Source organism: Microchirus variegatus, assembly GCF_963457635.1.
Source record: "Microchirus variegatus genome assembly, chromosome: 3".
NCBI classification, from domain to species: Eukaryota; Metazoa; Chordata; class Actinopteri; order Pleuronectiformes; family Soleidae; genus Microchirus; species Microchirus variegatus.
In genome coordinates, this window is record NC_139804.1 from 19,244,188 (window position 1) to 19,250,747 (window position 6,560).

At 38.7% G+C, this 6,560-nt stretch overlaps 1 protein-coding gene across 1 annotated transcript in view; it reads right to left on the reverse strand.

Annotated features, from left to right (window-relative positions):
• Window positions 1-5,572: 5,572 nt before the first annotated feature.
• tbx2b (T-box transcription factor 2b) overlaps window positions 5,573-6,560 on the reverse strand; it is an 8,614-nt gene continuing 7,626 nt past the window's right edge. Inside the window, 1 exon segment of the mRNA XM_083887318.1 lies at window positions 5,573-6,560. This exon segment is cut by the window's right edge and continues 568 nt beyond it. The gene's annotated coding sequence lies outside the window, so the exon portion shown is untranslated.

A 6,560-nucleotide genomic window follows, 5' to 3' on the forward strand; every position in this document is an offset into this window, starting at 1 on the left:
AGCCATTGTTAGTATTTGCTAATCTCCTGTATTCATCTCGGTGTGTGAAGGCCAGGCCTCTTAGTGTCATCAGAGCAAACGATTTCTCTGGGGTCAAATGCGCAGATCCTGCATAGTTCCTCTTTCTGTCCTCTTTAAACACGTCCTGATCAAAAGCAACACGCTTATGCAAAGGTCTGGATGTGCAGCAGGCTCCTGCTGTGTTTGTGTCTTGGGTTAGTGAGAGTGGTCGCTGCAGGCTCTCGCCGCTGTTTGATGTAGGACAGTAAAAAACACACGCAGTCTCCGCGCTTGCCTCCACTGTTACCTTTAGTGGTAATGAGTGACAAGATGGAGGTCGCCCATGCAGCGCGGCTTTCTCCAGCCACTTCATTAACTGTCCTGCCGTGTTTGGCTTTGCTTTGATTTATTCGCTCCGATATCTTTCAGTTTGTAATTTGTCTCCAGAGCAACGGGTCATAAGAGGAGGTACCATGACACACAGTCTTTACATGGAGCCTTTACATGTTAGATTTATTCCAAATGAGCTGTAATCTGTGATGTACAATAACAAACAGTGGGTACAACCGGGGCTCTTCGTACAATTCTAATTCTAATCCAGCATGTCGACTGAAGAATAGATATATTTTTTTGCGTCACATAATTCTTAATTTATATTAGGTTTTAAACATTACATTAAGTTTTGACCTCACTAGTCCAAATGTAAGAGACGGACAGACTGGAGCTGTTCCAGGATCAGTGTAGAAATCAGAAGCCTTTTGAAAACCCCGGATGTTTTCAGCGCCATGTTTGACTGTAGGTTCATGTACAAATGCAGCCACCTGCTTCATGCACTGTTGCTACTCTATGACACAAAGCCTTGTTTGCATCTATAAAAGGTCATTTAGAATTGTTAGATAGTGGGGGGAAATGGAGCTTTTGTGGAGCACACAAAAGCTCTGATACTGAGATGTCGTTTAAACAAACAATAGATACACATATACATATATATATGTATATATATATGTATATGTATATATATATACATATATATATATATATATATTACTGCGTTTCACAGCTCTTTGACTCCATTTCATAATCTTTATTTTATATATTTAGTTAAATATGAGGATGAACATTTAATTTGTATAACTCTAAATGAGAATTATGACATTTCCATAGAATTTCATTCATTTTATTTTAAAAAAGAAAATGTCTTTCTTCCTTTCTTTTTTGACATAAGATATAAATATTAACACAATCCTCCAAGATAAAATAGTCACAATACTGTACATGCATGTCATCTATAGTTGCACTCATTCAGTAGTTTGTTCTTCAGGCAACGTCATTGTCATGCAGTTAATGTATGATAAAAAAATATTTGAAAATAAAACTGATGACATGATGCTTGTAAAGTGAGTAAGTGTGCCACCTAGTGGTTGTTGTTTTAGTAGGTTGTACTGGAGGAGAGATGCTGTGAGATAGAGCAGGAAACACATGGAAAAAGAAGAGGAGAAACGTGGCAGAAAACTCTCTCCACCACTGTCAGCCCAACACCCAGTGACAGAACAGCATTTATCTCTCCACTACAGTTCAATATAATATGTTATTAATATAATATAATATAATATAATATAATATAATACAACATAATATATTCAACAACATGTTTCATAGATAGCTGGATAGATTTACACTATAAGAATCTCATTATTCTATTGTATAATATGATATTATATTCTCATTTATTATATTATATCATATTATATTATATTATTTCAAACCAAACAAAATCCATTTGTTGCACTAACGATAGATTATTTGCCAAAGCGTAAAATCTCCAGATATCAGTACACATTTTTGGCACATCATGTTTCAGGAAGTAATCATGTGTTGAGAGGATGAACAACGACAGAGTGTGAAGCAGATGAAAAATGTCACCACAGCAGCAGAAATACCAGAGTGAAGTCTTCTTATAAACTCTCTGCTCCCCAACAGAGAAGTTGTGAACTTTCGTTCCCCTCACACAGTGTCCAGGAGGGGGCGACGGGCCTACATGCAGCTCACTCCCAAACTGTCCACAAAGTCCTGCACGCACACACACACACACACACACACACACACACACACACACACACACACACACACACACACACACACACACACACACACACACACACACACACACACACACACACACACTGAGCCTTGTTGCATGCCTTGTATTTGCCTGCTTTGAATGCAGAACCGTGACAGTCTGACATATTTACACAACAGCAGAGAGAGAAGCTCCGAACACAAACAGTGTTTTATGGTAAACTGCTCTTCTGATATGATTATTGCATAGTAAACTGTGTTCATTCTAAACATACATGTTGAATTAGCAGCTCAGGTGGTGATTGCTCCTCACACCGTTATAGGTGCAGTTTATAGGTGTGTTTATTGGCTGTTATCATGGATCTTTGGCACCGGTGGTTGGAGTTAACTGGAAGCATTTGTGTGTTTTTCTTGTTCGCACACGCCGATGAAATGTTTAACCTAAGGAGCAATTATTCCTTTATATTTTCTCTGAAAGTGTGTTGTGAGTGTTTGTGTTACAGGCTTGTGGAGCTGTTGTACTGAGGTGTGTGTGTGTGTGATCTTCTCTCCCTCCTCCCTTGCTCTCTGTGAAAGAGAACATGGGCTTATGATTGGATGCTTCCTGCTCCTATTGTAGACCAGTGTGATGCTGCACCTTAACTGAGCAGCCAATGGGCTGTTTGCACTGTGAGCAGCAGCAGCAGCAGCAGTAGCTGCAAAGAGCAGCAGCAGCAGCAGTCCTCTCTGTGCAGACAGCATACAGGTTTCTGGGCTGTTTCCCAGCTCTGTCAGACTGATATGGTCCACCAATAGTGGCTTTTCATTCACAAACACAATACACCTCCACCACTTGTTGCAGCGTATACAGCACATGCAGAATTGTTTATGCCGTTTCTGGGGTTTATTTAGCAACTTGGCAAGAAAAAAGAGAGCATTTATTAAAACTGTGTGTTGACTTCTGGCTGTTTCAGTTTTAAAATACACATTTTCTTTAAATCTCTGAATAATGGCGCCAGTCAGTGACTGCAGGGATCAGCCTGAGGTTTGTGAGGTTCACCATGCAGCAGCGGCTGCAGCCTTTTCCTTCTCCTTCAAATCATTTTTATTATAATCTCACTGGGTAATGCACAAATCACATGAGATCATCGTGTTTGTGGAAGCAATCTGAACTCTTCAAAACAACAACAATAACAGGCTTACATGAGGATGTGAATCATTACAAAAAATTATGCTGATCTCAAGATGAATTATAACAAATATTCCTTAATGAGTGACAGGAGTGAATTTGTAAGGTGTTATCTGTATAATAATAGGTTATTGACACTAAAATATTGTTGTTATTTTTTCATTTGCAGTATTAATAGCAAAACATTGCATCATAATCTTAATTCATAATTAATAATAAAACATGTTTTATTCTGGGCTAATACATGTATTTATTTGCCTATTTAATTCCACACCATGTGTTTATAACCTTCAATAGTGAGTGCAATAACAAATGATGTTCCACTTTATATCTATTTAGTTTTATGCATAATTATAGAATACAAGAGCAAATGTGTTTTCATGATAATACATGCCACATGTATGACGTTATAAAATATGCATAATTTGACTCTATAAAGGGGTGAGTGATGTGGAACAATAGCTGCGCACACATATAGAGAGTGTGATGTTGTTTGTCTTTGACACAGAACAAAGCAGAGAAGCTGCTGTTTGTGTCCTGAACTGTGCAGCTTTGCTCTGTGTCTCTGCTCAGCCTCAAACAACAACATGGGCCCGCACTGATCATTTCACGAAGTTGTGAATAATCTTGGCCTTTTTACCCCACGCCGTCACCAGCCATTAGTTATGATCCACGGGGCCTCCACGGGAGCCTATTGATCACTCATAGACTGATTGATTTAGACAAGTACTTTTTTCTCCCTGAGTGCGAGGTCGAGTCGCTCTCCCTGTTAATTGAAGATAACAGAGAGGCAACAATGGTCCTTGTAATAGAATGAGAGTTTTGTGATTATCGCTGCAGAAAGAAAAAGGAAAATAAAGAAGAAGGGGAGGAGGAGGAGGAGGAGGAGGAGGGGGAGGAGGAGGAGGGGGCTCTAATTAGGAAGCGGGGCGGTGTGGAGGCTGTGGAGGCTGTGGCCGGCAGGCAGGCGACAGGCGCCGGGTCCCGGACAAAAGGCTGTCTGCTGCCCTGAACTCCCCCCTGCTTAACCCTTAAACCGAGATACACACAGTCCATCACACACACACACACACACACACACACACACACACACACACACACACACACACACACACACACACACACACACACACACACACACATTTGAAAAAAAAAAAGTGGAAGTGACAATTTTTGGAGACGTTTTTACAGAAATGTCGTTGGTTTCTTTGCTCGCGTTGTGCGCGTGCTTAACCTCTGTGACATCGTGACACATTCGGCCCATTGAAAACGAAGTTTATTTCCGCAAGTGACAACATATTCGATGTGGAATTTATGCTCCAGGATACACACGCTGAATGATTATGTGTTAGCTGACGCAAAAAAAAAAAAGGAAAAGAGTTTACAGTGTCTCTCTCCGGCTGCAGAGGATGTGTATGTGTGTGTGTGTGTGTGCTTGTATTTGTCACCCTTTTATTCTGGCATAAACTCGGACCTTTTCAGGACCAAACCAAAAATCTGGTCCCATTGAGGTAGAACCTAATATATGAGGAACCGGTTAAATTCAGGGTTAAGTTTTGATTTTTTTTTAAGGCTGCCCAAATGAATGGATGTCAATGCAGAGTCCTTAAAAGGATAGCTGCACGGGACTGTGTGTGTGTCTGTCAGCAGAGAAAGCTCTTCCTATAAATACTTACATCACTTCTAAAAATATCGCGCTCCACACAATACTAAAGGAAACAGTGCAGTGAGGTTTACTGAGGAGGTGCTCGAAATAAAACCACACGCGCGCGCACGCACACGTACCACCACTATATCACACCGTGTTTCCTTTATACATTTTAAATATCCATAGCCGTGACCCTTAAGTAAAAAAAATATATATATATGTATGTTATAAGGTTAAATTAAACCCACTTGTATTTTCTTCCCAAAAAACATTATAATAAAAAAAATGAAATACAATCATAAACCAAAAGTTTTTCCTTGTTACACATATGGCCGACAGGGGGCGCTCCTGACACGTGTGTGCGCAAAAACCATTATGAATTTTTAAAATACCATTATGAATCTTTAAAATTCTCCATAATAATAATAATAATAATACGCCTGCAATTTTTCAGCACAACGATTTTTTTATTGAAACTGTGAGACAATCAAAAGAAAAAAAAATATACCCGGACAACCAGCATAAACAAGATACTTTCATCTTTAAATATATTTATGAATAGATATGAATGATGCGCCCAAAGGAGGAATTGCTTTGAATGTCTCCTGGCTGGAGTGAAGAAACCTGAGGTGTTTTTAAATCCATATGTGGAGCACTTGCTCTGATCCTCGGTGGATGCGGACTAAAACATGGCACACACGTCTCCTAAAAACAAAAACCCAGCGATGCTTAATACAGTTTGTCAAACCAACAAGCGCTAAATAGCTTTAATTTACAGTATATGGTCATGTAAAATGAGAGCAGGAGGAGGAAGGGGAGAAAAAAGAAGAAGCAACGAGTTAAATTCGAAATATATACACGCTAATATACAGCCTTGAATAAATTAATACCAATTGCATATTCTTGGATCTTAGCTTTATTTACATTTTTTTGTTGTTTTTTTAATTACATAAATATTTCAGAAACTTTTTTTTTTATCTTTCTGGCATGAAATGATAAGCGGTTCTTTTTTTTGCTGACGGAACTTTAACTTTTCCATCCCGTTTGAAAAAAAAAAAAAAAAAAATCAGTGGCCTGGAAAATAAAAATAAAAAATAAAGTTTTTTGGGATGAAGCTTGAGACCTGATGAGGCTCCTGCTCAGGGATGAAGTCCTGTGTGTTAAACCCAGGCCCAAATGCTTCAAGTTAAACACACATACACACTCACACACTCACACACTCTCTCTCTGGTGCTCAGTTCAGTCTGTGGAGCTGCAGACTCTCAGGCAGGTGAGGCTGATATGAATCACCATGGTTCACCTCTGATATCATGATGAAACACCTTTGTTTAAGTACATTTCATGTAGTGGAAATGATCAGTGTTTGTCTGCAATGCAAGAGTTTCTGTTTTAATAATGTTTTTTTTTTTTATTATTTAGTGTTCCATAGTTTTTTTTTATTCGTTACATATTTTAATTGATGTGTATCCTCACTCATTTAATCCTTCAATATTCCAGATTTTCCTGGTCGGTCACCAACACAGGGACTCAAAGAAGAGTTTCTGTGTCAGATAGTCAGACTGTCAGGCTTAACTTTCAGTCCTACTTTTTTTAATTTATTTTTTTTATTTTTATTTTTTTTAAAAAGGGTTAAATTTAATTGCATGGACTAAATTCCTCTCAGTC